Source organism: Thermobia domestica, chromosome 17, assembly GCF_964235325.1.
Source record: "Thermobia domestica chromosome 17, izTheDome1.hap1.1, whole genome shotgun sequence".
Classification (NCBI taxonomy): domain Eukaryota; kingdom Metazoa; phylum Arthropoda; class Insecta; order Zygentoma; family Lepismatidae; genus Thermobia; species Thermobia domestica.
Genome location: NC_137470.1, coordinates 131,830,263 through 131,843,985, shown reverse-complemented (window position 1 = coordinate 131,843,985; position 13,723 = coordinate 131,830,263). Strand labels below are relative to the sequence as shown.

Sequence of the window (13,723 nt, the reverse complement as noted above, 5' to 3'; positions counted from 1 at the left end):
GGCAAAGAATTTTGGGAGTGAGAAAAAATGCATCAAAGGATTGCGCTCTTGGTCAATAATTAGCTTTTGGATCAAGGATCACAGAATTTTTGAATGGCTTCTAAATCGATTTTTCGTATTTTCTACGGAATAAGCACATCATACTGAGTTAAGCTATAGTTTGGGTTTGGCTATACTATACATAGTTCTCCAGATATAAGGCAAACAAGAAAATGTTTGATTGAAATAGGCCTATATTGGATTTTTTTCATCCAAAAAAAGTAAAGAAAAAGGAAAAATGCATTTATGCTTTTAACGGCTTACTGTAGGTAGGCGATGTTAGTTGGTTCACCTGCTTGCCGCTAGTACATGCTGGTATCAGTCCTTCAGATATGCTCTCCTTCTAGCTGCCATCTGACGGACATACCGTAAATATTTTGATCCCTTCATTCAGTTCTGAAGGTAGCTGAATTGCACCTTGAAACTTGTGGTCTACCTTATTAAATTCAGCTTTTTATACATTTTATTTAGTTTTTGCAGTTTAACGATAGAATTACTTCATATTAAAAGGGGATACATTGTTAGAGAAAGAGTGCGAAGTTTGAACCTATTCTTTTTTCTGTTCTTAAAGTATGAAGTAAAATTTGCGTCCTGATAAGTGAAAATTGCATGCAAACGAAACAAGATTCGCGCGGTGCACTAGCCCAAATATTACTTGAGTAGGGTAAGGTTTATGTTTTGAAATTGTCCATAGAACATAAGATTTTTTATTCTTCAATTTAAATCCAAGTGCAGTAATTACCTTGACAAGGAATAACTTTCTAAAGTTGTTTTCTCTTTGTCATTTTGAAAGCAAGCACCAATTAATTTACGTTACTACAGGAGTCGATCATTTTAGCAATTGATAATGCACTTTCATGCCATACTCAAGTAAGTTCGTTCAAAGTACTTATATTGTATGTTGTTATGAAGTTTATTACCTTCCCGTTTTCTCACGTTGATTAATAGTTTCGGCATAATATTTGTTGGGTGTTATATTTCTAAGAAAAAATATTTACAATACACGTTATCATGTGCATGGGCCGTCTCATTATTTATCTTCCAACTGAGTTTATATTTGGGCACGTAATTAAAACGTTGCAATGATCATCCCTTGTCGTCTGTTCGCGACTGCTTATTTAATATATTCTCAGCTAACCTCTATATCTAGAAGCCTTCTCCTCGATCCACAACCTGAGGTCGTGCCAAGTCGTGATGACAGGGACCCATGAAATAAAAATAAAAGATATATCCAAAGATATATTCTTTCAAAAGATATATTGAAAGATTTTAGCCAATTTTGAAGGAAAATCCATGCAGAAACAGAAAGATACGGCCTCGAAGTAATACTACTGATATTTCAATTTTCGAACTCGATGGAAACACTCGATCGAAGAAATGTAAAAACTATTTTTAGGCCAGAAATCCTGAGTGAGGTTTTCCTGGGGTTTCCTCATTCTTACCAGGCAAATGTCGATATAGTATCTAGCATACAGGTCCAAGGCCGCTTCCTTCCTTCCCCAAACATTTTTGTTTCCCTTTCCTTGGATAGTGTGATCACCAAGGGCATCATCTCTCAAACTTGACGAGCTAACATAGTCATAGATGCCGAAAGCCCAGAAATATAATTCCTGAATTAAAAAAAACTAAATTTTTGAAGAAAAAAAGAAAGTGAATTAGAGACGTTTTGATAATAAATGCATCTACCAAAAAGCTGGGGATATTGCCTGGACTTTAAGTTTGATGCCTAATGTTTATATCAGGTTCTGTATTCCAATACTTCTTTCTTAATTGCTATGCTGAGAAGAAATATATATTTATTTTTTTTAAAAAAAGATAAAACACATAAATACATACAAACATAAACCATTTCACAAACAATTCTCACACAATTACATTACTTGAACTCTGTATAGTTGAATGTTAAAATTTGACTAAATATGAAAATATAATATTTATGTAGAATATTAGTTATAAGTATAAAATTAAGGAAAAGCTTTGTGTAATTTCCCAGCAGAATTTACATTTAATTTAAGGCATTTATTAAACATTAAACTTTCATGGTTTCCTTCTTGTGAGTAATATTCACTGGTTCTTTTCTGGTGAGAATTACACTAACAGAGATAAATAATGGTTTTCCACCTTATACATTCCCATATTCATCCTTATCATAATCCTTGGTCTTCCAACTAATTTACATTATTTCTTAACATACTTAGTCTACGGTCCTCCAGATAACCTAAGATGATAAATAATTATGACACAGTTACACTACAACAACACTTCACATTTACACACACACATAACACACTAAAATATTGATAATTATAAATTGTATAAAATAACTTGTTATTGGTAAGTATTATGTCAGTTGGACTTAAGCGAAGGTTCATATTCTAATTAATGTCACTCAGTTCGACGTCTCCTGGCTAAGTATATTCCTATTTGGACATTTTTAAATTCTAAGATTCTAGAACACGTTTCCCTGAAAAGACATCTATAATTGTCATTGCAAATTAATTCCAAAATGTCATGTCGATTTTTTACTTGACGTAAGTTTCTTCTGATTCTTTGCTTCTCTTCTGGTAGTAGTATATTGCTACACTCGAACACCAAGTGGTCCTGAATTTGTATCTGGCCGCAATCAGAAACGTTGCTTTCCAGTAAGCCTATTATATGAAACGTCGAGCGAAAAGGTCCATGTCCGCTTAAAAATTGGATAACATGCTTATTCCTGTCTAAATGCCCCAATTCTAATCGTTGTTTGACGTTTGGAAACATTTCGTGTACTTTGTCGGACTTGTTACACACACTCCAGTGGTCTTACCATTTGGACAAAATAAAGGATTCAGCGTAATTCGTTAAAATTAGTATCCTTTGAAAAATTTGTTCCATTTTTAAAAATTTCCTTTTTGAATCCAATATTTGCCCGAGATTCTTAATATAGTTAGGTGGAGTGCTCAATACTTAATATAATCTGCAGAGTCTCAACAGGCATTGTTGCAATGGCACCTGAGATTCTTAATAGAATTGTTCTCTGTGCACTATCTATTTTTCTGCGAACTCTGACATTTTCAAGAATTCTGTTACCCCAGGTACTGAAACCATACGAATCTATTGCTTGGAATATAGTTTTGTAATACAATTGACTATGTTTGGGAGAAAGTCCATATTCCATTACCATGATGTAGAAAATATTATGTGCAATACTAATAATTTTCTCGTTATGTTTCATGACATGATGTTCGAAGCCACACTCCTAAATATTTAAAGGTTTCTACCCTACTTATTGAATTATTTGCAATTTTGATAATTTGATTCATTTTTAATTTTCATTTTACTAACATATATTTTGTCTTATTGGTTGAGATTTCCAATTTTGCTTTTTTAGCCCAGTCCAGGAGCACTTCCATTACTTTATTTGCCTTTTCCTCTAGCTTTTTTCTGGTCTCTGCATTAATCACTACTGCCAGGTCATAAGCGTAAGCTACAATTCCGGAGATCTCTTCAAGATTATTCAACAATTCCAGTCCCGGTTGGAGCGTGATGTCCCACAGTAACGGTCCTAAAATTGATCCTTGTGGGCATCCTTTTGTTATGTTCTTCTTAATTTCAAAGGAGTGTCCGCTATAAATGATCCATGGATCTGTACAATAACTTTTAATAGTTCTAAGAATTTTGTTGTGAATATCTAGTCTTTCTAACTCTATAAACATCATTGGCCAACAAAGATTGTCGAAAGCGCCACTTATATGTATGAAAATAATTATTGTGTATTTTTTTGCCAATATCACGTGCTAATTCTATGTGATTTAATAACGAGTTGAAGACCTCTGTTGTCCCTTTATTCTTTCTGAAGCCATACTGAAGATCACAATTATTTATTCCAATTCTCTTGGCACTTATTCAACTTGCAAGTATTTTTTCATATATTTTTCCTATAGTGTTCAATAAGCATATAGGCCTGTACGATTTCGGCGATTTAGTTTGATCTGATGTGTTCTTTTGGAGTAAAACTACTTCTGCGAAGATTCCTAGTTCTGAGCATTTATTATAAAGCTTAGTTAAATATGGAATCCAGAAATGGGAGTCGTTTTTAAAAATTTCTCCTTTTATGCCATCAGTTCCTGGATCCTTTTTTTAAAAAGATTTTTCTGCATGTTTTCTACCTCGTCATTTGTCGTTAAAATGTTGTTGTTGTTAATAAATACATATGCTTCATCTGGTTTAGGTTGAAATATTTAGCGCAAAATTACTTACAAAAACGAATGTGATGTTGTAATGGAAAACACTTCGACCTTCAAATACTGTGAAATGTAACCGATAATAGAGTTATGATCTTTATACATTCATGAGCAAGTAGTACAAAACGAATGAGGGATCGCAATTTGAGTCCTCATGAGTCCAGAAGCTGTATGTTGTTCCCTTTTCTTTAATCGTCAGTAAACAATTACAATACGGAACCCATTTACAAATCTGACTCCATCAATTTCTGGACTCGGGTATGGTTTCAGTTTGAGAGAGTTTAGTACACGCTTATACGTTGTTCGTAACACTCCAACCGGCAGAGATAGTTTCCGCGTAAACTTCTGCACGATTCCTATTATCCATTGCTGAATATTTCAGATGGCGTTCAGTGTTCGAACAACATTTTGTTTCCACCTACCTACATTCGCAACAGTCCCGGTTTGATTTGCACCAGGTTCTGAACACAGTGTTTTGGAGGTAGATCATGCGTAACTGGCAGTGAAGATTCTTGTGTGTTCTTAATTGACCCCACTATAAATATTATTCCACTTTAAGAATTCGTTGAAGCACAGAAATACCATCTTCTTTATGTGAATTGTTTACTATAACTAAACGGGTATGAAATTTCAGATACATAACAGAACATCGGGCGGAACAACGGTATCGGCCTGAATTACTCAGAGAATTATACACACTTATTTACTCTTCTGGAGTATTATCCGGACAAGATACTTTTATGTGGCCACCCTGTATTTATCTAGGCTCGAGTGGAGATGGAATATGTTTTAGGAACGTCTAATTGATTACAGAAAACCGCTTCTCGTTATATATTACCAGTTTTATTCTGTGACAATCAACATTGAAACCGGAAGTGGTTGATTTCTTCCACTTCCAGTTTGAATGGGGAATTAAGGAGAAAGGCGGTACCATGGGCGCCCGAAGAAAAGTTTCTAGAGGGGGATCAAACTCCCTGGTTGCTATATTACGTTTGGTATTGTTTATTTTGTATTAAGAAAATCTCAAGAAATTTAATATACTTTCGTGAGACAGAGGGGGCCGGGCCCCATCATGCCCTTCCCTTCGGGCGTCCATGGACGATACCTATTCTTAGGACGCTAAATCTATTCCATGAAAAAGCTTCTCACTATGTCTAATCGTGTCTGCTCTATGTAGATACATGTTTAAATGGAAAACTAATGAATTACTGTCACTTCCGGTTTTAGTACGGAGTTAAAAATGGGGAACAAATATATTCTTGGGACACTTAGTTGACTGCATAAAATATTTTGTCTTTATCTATTACAATTTTAACTCTATAATGATCTACGTTAACTAATAAATTATATATTATTTCTTTTCAGCTTGTTTCTTTTCAGTTACACCCATGTGCTGTCTATCTCTGTATACATGTATGATTTTTTTACAAAATAAATAAATAAAATGAATAAATAAGGGATGGTTTAATTTTCTACCTACAATGTCATGAAAATATAGCCTCAACTCAATATCCTAAAGATGTTAAGCCCAAAGACGAGGAAAGAAGACAGAGAAAAATGAATAAAAGTAAGTAAAAAGAGAAAAGAAAAGTAGAGAAAAGTTGTGACTGCTATCTACAAGATCCATCCAATAAATAACCGGAAAAGTTGTATAAAAAATGCAAAACTTCGATAAATTTTGTGCTTCTTTGCTAGTTTTGGTGGTCCCAGAACTATTATCAGATGGTCAATGCACGCCTGCCTTGCGAGCAGGATGTTGGAAATTAGTGAAACAAGATGGCGACACCCTTGGAGGTAGGCACCAACGTGGAGCATCGGCTTATCATTAAATTTCTGTTAGCTGGAAAGTTGAAACTAATCGAAATCCACTGTCGGATGGCAGTGCAATATGGTAAAAGTTGTTTGAGTAGAACACAAGTGTACGAGTGGGCAGATAAGTTTAAACGAGGTGAGTAACAAGTGATGAAGATTCGCGACGCCCAGGACGCTCTGTCTGTGAGTCACGGAGAACAACATTGCTAGAGTTCATGAGTTGATACGGGAAAACAGACGTATTAGAGTGAGTGATATTGCAGTGCACTTGCATTCGATTCAAACAAACTTCCACCATATTGCACTGACTTTCGACGGTGAATTTCGATTGGTTTCAGCCTTTCAGCTAACATAAATCTAATATCACTCCGCTGCTCCACGTTGGTGTAAACCTGCAAGGATGGCGCCATCTTGTTTCACTGATTCTCAGAATCCCGTTTGCGAGGCAGGTTTGCCAGATCCATTTGTCAAGAGTTCTAGGACAGCACCAAAAATAACAAAGCAGCACAAACTTTGTCGAAGTTTTGGATTTTTAAAAACTTTTCCGGTTATTTATGGGATGGACCTTGTATAGGTCTGTAAGAAATCAATCAAGGCAGGGTAATGTGAAGGCCATTATAAAATATATTATGATTTTTATTCTATGGCGCTCAAAGTTAAAACGGGAAGTGGTTGATTTCTGTAACATCTACTTGAATAGGGAGTTAAGAGGGAGTATGTTACTTATTGTTGGAACGGTAAAACGATTTAAAAAAACGCTTGTAGCTACTTTATTTTTTTTCTTATATGCAGATAAATATTGGAACCGGAAATTGTATATTTCTCCTACTTGTGGTTTTAGTACAGGGTTAAGAATAGAGATGAAATGTATTATTAAAACGCTTGATCGATCTCAGAAGAGCACTCTTCACAATATACAGCGGTTTGTCCGTAATGTAACGATACTGGCCGCAGCGCGGCGCTCCAGTCGTCAAACGTCCACTCCCCAACGAAGGGATTTGTGGCCGGGGGTCTAAGCGAGGCAGTGTACCGGGTGGCAGTCGTATCCGAGTTTGACACAGTGAAGATCACGCGTGAAGCAAAGGGTGTTTTGACTTTTGTCACGCAGAAAACGTGAAAAAAGAAACCTTTGCTGGACCATCGCCACGCAATTAAACTTTGCTTTCACCTGGGTAAAACCGCTTCCAAGATGATCGCGTTAGTCAAGGAGGTTTACAAAGATGAGGTCCTGCCAAGAGCGCAGCAGTGAGTTCAAGAACGGACGGGGAAACGTTGAAGACATGGACCGATTTGGACGCCCTTCAGCGAACGGTTTGGACAAATCGTCGTACAGCCCCAATCTGAGCAAACCAGACTCTTTTTGTTCACAAAGCTCAAGAGAACTTTGAAAGATCATCGTTTTGAGGATGTTGCCGCCATCCAACTGGCTGTCACAGCGTCTCTGAGAGAGGTTACGGCAGCTGACTTCCAGGGAGTCTTTGCAGTGTGGGAATCGGTATATCGTCAACCAAGGAGACAATTTTGAAGGATTTTAACAATATGTTCCTACCGGACCAACGAATTCCTTTCACCTGACCCAGGCTTATTACTTTAAGGACAAACCCTGCATTTCAGTTTTTGCTTTTAAGTGGTCAACGCAAAATGCGGAAATGGTTTATTTCTGACACTTCCGATTTAAATGTCAGCCCCAAAAAGGAAATTCAATAACCGACTTTTCACCCTCTACATTCTGACTAAATTTTGTGACGATTCATCATGTAGTTCTTGAGATTATGTCACCGGAACGGACGGACACTCGGACAGGGTAAATATAATAAGAAATTTTGGTAAGTTCGGCTATTTAAAAACCACAAATTTATTTGCAATTCCATAATACGATGTTCAATTACGAGTAGAGAAGAATATATATATATATATATATATATATATATATATATATATATATATATATATATATATATATGTAAACAAACTTGAAGAATGTTAGGGGAGTGTATACAGCTAGTAAGCAGGTACTGGAGTCGCTCATCTCCCATGCATGAGGTCTCTGGTTTGACAATAGCTTGCACCAAACTGATTTCGCAGTCAACAAATAATATATGCTTGAGTTATCTTGGATGTTGGCGATTGCCCTCACTTTCTTCATTCCATCGTTATCACCTATTACGCCATCAATGTCTTCGTAAATCTCGGCGCACAGTCGTACAACACTAAACTAAAAAGAAAATGATACTAAGCAATTTTTGACACAACTTTCTTTCAAAATAAAATGAATGAAGATCTTTTGAAAGGTTGAAGATTTCGGAGTTTTAGAAGTCGAATTAGCGTATACCCCCACTTGTTTCGCTGGACAATACTTTTCATGTCTTTCTCTTCTTACGTTTTATTACTCATACTATTTGATATTGAATCCAAGTAAGTACCAAAAGTAAAAAATACTACTTAATTCCCCATCCGCCTAATGATATGTAATTACCGAAAATTCATCTTATATCTACGGTGGAAGGAGTACTTATACATAACATCCAAGTTCTAGATCTTATAATTTTTAGACCTAGCGAACGCCAAAAATGCTGGTGGCTCCCATCGACCTTAGGATCCCAACACATTGTCTTATTTGCAGCCTAGGATGCAAGAAAAATATTTATGAAAAGTTTCAGGGCTCTACGCGTTCTAAATTTGAAGGTAGACGAAAATAAAACATTAAGCCCCCATCCCCCACTAAGATGAGCAAATACCAAACTTTTGTCTTATATGCAGCCTAAGGTATATACAGAAAGAACATGTATACAAAATTTATGGTTCTACGCCTCATAGTTTTGGTGATTTGGTGAACAAAAAGTAACTAACTCTATGGCCTATGGAATCCAGAGGTTCAATGCCGCCTTTACAAAAGCTCTCCACTGACTTCTGTTCTCAGACATCTGGATCCAGTTTCTACTCTCTATTCTTATTTCTACGAGATCCATCTTAATAATGCCCTCCCATCTGCGTCTGGGTCTTCCCAATGGTCGTTTCCGACTGGATTTCTCTGAAACTTTGAAAGCGTTCTTACTTTTCTCCATTTAGCTACATTACCTGCCCACGTTTGCCTCCTAGATTTGATGACCTTAACAATGTTTGTTAAACTGTATAAATTATGCAGTTCCTCGCTATGAAGTTTCCGCTTTTCCCTCATTCCAGTTATTCTTGAGTCCGACTATTCGTCTCAGGATTTTATTTTCAGATGAAAGAAAAAATAAGCCCCCCACTCCTGCTAAGGATACACATTTCCTGAAACTTTTATTTTTGAGTAAGGTGAAACAAGAACTTTTATTAAAAATTTCAAGTTTCTGTGTATTGGTTTCGAGATCTAGCGAAGAGCAAATAAACAAATAAATAAATCAAAAAATTCTGTTTTATATACAGCCTAGAGTGCAAGGGTAACATCTCGCCAAATTTCAAAGTTCTAAGTAAGGTTGTAATAGGAGCACTCATTTGAGCTAGCTCACTTCAGCGCACTATTTCCTTCGTAGATTTTAAATGAGTTAATTCGTTTTGAAAAATATGAGCGTAAGTTCAGTTAAACTCCAAATATAGATAAGTTTAAGTGCAAGACTAGGCTAAAATTCACACTCAATTCTAGTAACTGTTACTTTCGTAAAATATTGTAATTGGCCATTCGTACCCTGTTGTAGAATTTGCAATTTAAGCACGTGTAAAACATCTATTAAAGTAACATAACATGAAGTTGCCTACATCTTCCCAAAATTTCAAATAGATATTCTCTACATTAATGCAGATTCGGATACTACGACCGAAAATACGTCACTTTTAGTTTAAGAATTTTTTGTTGTCCTCCTAGATAACACATAAATCGCAATAATAATAATAATAATAATAATAATAATAATAATAATAATAATAATAATAATAATAATATCATTGTATATCACCTGAGTTTGATAAATGAAATGCTTGATTCAAGAACTGAACATGCTGTGTAATATTGGTGATACGACTTGCAAACAAAGTTAGAACACTTTGTAAGAATATTCTTCAAGAAGTGAGATTTTTTCTGTGAGCTTGTAGACACTATGACAGGTGATTAACTCTAACTCTCCGTTGGGATATGAAGTTTCAATTAATAATCAGACATAGTGTCAAAAGAGAATTAACTTGATCATTTTTGTCATGTTTATGTACATATGTATAATGACGATTTGATTTGAATATAGGCCATGTGATTTTACCTGAGAGGTAAAAGAGAAAGTAAACACATAAGGTTGATCGGTGGATCTACTAAAGTTTAAAAGGACGTCATCATTTTGTTGTTATCGTTATGTAGATGTGCATTTGATATGAAACTGCATGTAATTCCATCTGAGAAGTGAAAGTAAATATGAACATGTAAAGTTGATCGGTAGATCTGAGGGAGCAAATGGGCTTTTATAAATTTAGTGGAACAAATAGCATTTGACCAAAAGACACGTGTCACCCCTATGTCATGTTCTGTAAATACTTATGGTTGATTGTAAATGACGGTCCTGCAATGTAGAAGCCATTAGATATTGGTAGCAGTAAGCATTATTACAGAGAACCTCTGAACACACAAACTGTATTTCCACTGGTATGTATTAGAGCTCTCAAAGTAAAGTTCTAACGCTCTCGATGATATGAGGACGAGACAATCACCAAAGGTCATGTGCGGAAGTAAGGGTAATATTTAATGATAAGACTCGCGTTCCACACAATCCCATTTCGAGATCTACTGTCGGTTGCATCGTAAGATGCATCGAGGAAACGGTAACTATAAAGAATTGTAACATTCCTCTTCAACCAAAACCGGAGAAAAACATCTTGATGTTGCAGTCATTTCTTGAAAATACTCAACTTACCATTCACAAAGCTGCTGAACAACATGACTTTAGTCATGTGTCTGCGAAAAGAATGTTGAAGAAAATGAAGTTCCACCTATACAAAATTCACCTGATACACCAGCTGAATGAAGATATCTTTGATCGCCATGTAGAATTTTGTGAAGATATGATGAAACAAATCAATCACGATCCTACTTTTCTTACCAGCATTGTGTTCTCAGATGAAGGTGCGTTCCACCTAATCGATTACATTAAGAGACATAATTGCAGGTTTTGATTGGACAGCAATCTCATTGGTCCTTTCAAACACACTCTATATCCTGAAAGATTTTATATCTGGGCAGCAGTGCAAAATATACAATAAGTGGTCCAATGTATCAGGATATATTTTATTACTAACAATTTGACTTCTGAATTGTGTGAGGAGATACTTCGAAATCAAGTAGTTTCAGCAATGAGAGACACCGCAGAAGACAATTTTGCCCATATATAGTTTCAGCATGATGTGCAGGACCGCAGAAATATGCGGAAATTTCTTAACACGGAATTTTCTAAATAACGGATTGGCAAAAGAGGTTAGATTGGGTGGCCAACTCATTCTCTGTTCCCCTAATTTATCGCCACTAAACTACTTTTTCTGAGTTTATTTAAAAATCTGAGTATATCAAAGAATGCCAAACACTGTGGATAATCTTCGTCAAAGGGTTATTGATGAAGTTGCACTTATTGAACTGGACGCCAGCAGGAATGCAGTATGTATGTTTTACTATCGAATAGCTCACTTCCAGACCACAAAAGGTGTGCAGTTTGAATATATGTCATGAAACATCAATTACATTTTTCATCTGCCAATTTTAGACAACCAAGTTGGGAGAGTCAAAGGGACTCATGATAATCAAGTTCTTCGAAAAAAGGGGCCGCGGTGGCTCAGTGGTAGAGCGTTCATCTCTGGTGTATGGGGTTCCTGGTTCAAACCCTGCTCCCGCCAAGTGAACTCTGTGGTGGACAAACACCGTGTGCGTGGGTTTTCTTGGGGTTCTCCCGTTTCCTCCCACTTTCTTCATTCCACCAATTCATTCATTTCTCATCTTCACCGTCTCCTTTAGCCTAACCGGCATAATCGTGGGACGTAAAACTCAAAAATTTTATTTCATTTTTTTCTTCGAAAAAAAAAAAAACAGGACGACACTACGTGACTGATAAAGCTGATGTGTAGTTACGCATTCCGTAACTAGCGTAACAGTAAATCTAGATAGCAAGAAACGAAGATAGGACAGAGTTTTTTTGTTCTCTACTTTCATGTGAAACGGAATTTTCAACGAAGTTAGGATTATGTTAAATCCAAGTGTATCAGTCACCTCTCCCTAACAATTTAACTGAATTTTAAGAACGCATTTAATAAGCAGATGGATCTCCTGACTCTGGGATGTAAGAAAACAGTATGCCAAGAATTAGACTATCAAATTGATGTATGTTGAATTACAAACGGCACTCATCTATAGCAACTTTGACAGGGAACAACACTCATGTGTTTATAAACAAAAAATAATTTTGAGTAGTTTTCTCTTATTTAACATAAGCTGCATGTCATTGTGACTAAACAAACGTGAGTTATTAACCTTTGAAATCGGGAAAATCATTTACAATAGCCCTGTATATTAATTAAGCTTTTTTGCGCTTTATCCAGGTTTTGTAAATTTGTTCTCCTGCGAAATCTCCTTTGTCATTTGTGCTTTTACGTACTAGTGTGAAATAATGATTTTAATTAATCTGTCTGTGTCACGTGATATTTAACTAACATATTGGTCTACTTGACCTTTAAATTCTAGGAAAGATGTTCGTTCCTTGTTGCAAAACACAATGGTCGCATTGCTCTACCATGGTCGCATTGAAATGTAAATGAAAGCAATTTTGTTTTATGCTAAGTCTTTTTAAAATATTGGTCACGTATTTCGTGCTCTTTAATTGCATGAATATTTCTCGGGATATTTAGTTTAGCATCAGTCCCAGGTAGCGTATGTTGATATTTCTTTTCCTTTTAATTTTTTTGTGATTACAGCGCCATCTAGGAGGATAACGAAAAGTATTTCAAGTAAAATTTGCGTATTTTTGATCGCAAAATTCGAATTTGCAACAAAAGTAGGGAGTTTCCATTTGAAATTTTCAAGTTGGCCTCTGGGGCCCTATAATGGGACCCCTGGAGAACTTGTTGTTTACATAATTGTATAGACCCCTGACATGTGCACATTCTTAAGCAACTAGATTTGTTCTTTTTTTTTTTTTTTGTTATTTCGGAAATTTATGACGTCGTGAAGTTGGTGGATGTACGCAGGATGATATTCATCTTTATCGATTACAGCGCCATCTATTAGAATAACGAAAATTGCTTCAAGTAAAAGTTGCTTAGTTTCCATCGGAGAATCAGAATCTGCAATTAAAATAAGGGGTTTCTATTTGAAATTTTCAAGTTGGCCCCTGGGCACCTGTGATGGGACTCCTGGTGGCAAATGTTTTTATAGAATTTTATAAGCCTCTGGCATGGGTACATTCTAGCGTAACTAGATTTGTCAATTTTTGTCACTTCGGAAATATTTCAGGTCGCAAAGTTAGGTCAGACACCCTGTATATCATGGGAATTATCTCATCCTCCTTTAGACCGGTTAAAATTAAAAATATTCACTTTTGGCAATGTTCCCGTCTGTTAGTCCCGAAAGGCTACAATCATTCCAAATTTTACCATTCTAATCCTGCCGGAAGTGCCTAAACATTTTGGGATATAGAAGATCATCC

At 35.9% G+C, this 13,723-nt stretch overlaps 1 protein-coding gene across 1 annotated transcript in view; it reads left to right on the top strand.

Moving 5' to 3' along the window:
- The window catches only part of LOC145674179 (RCC1 and BTB domain-containing protein 1-like), a 50,036-nt gene extending 44,348 nt beyond the window's left edge, over nt 1-5,688 (top strand). Inside the window, exon 3 of the mRNA XM_081744013.1 lies at nt 5,628-5,688. The gene's annotated coding sequence lies outside the window, so the exon portion shown is untranslated. The remainder of the gene's footprint in view (nt 1-5,627) is intronic.
- The last annotated feature ends 8,035 nt before the right edge of the window (nt 5,689-13,723 follow it).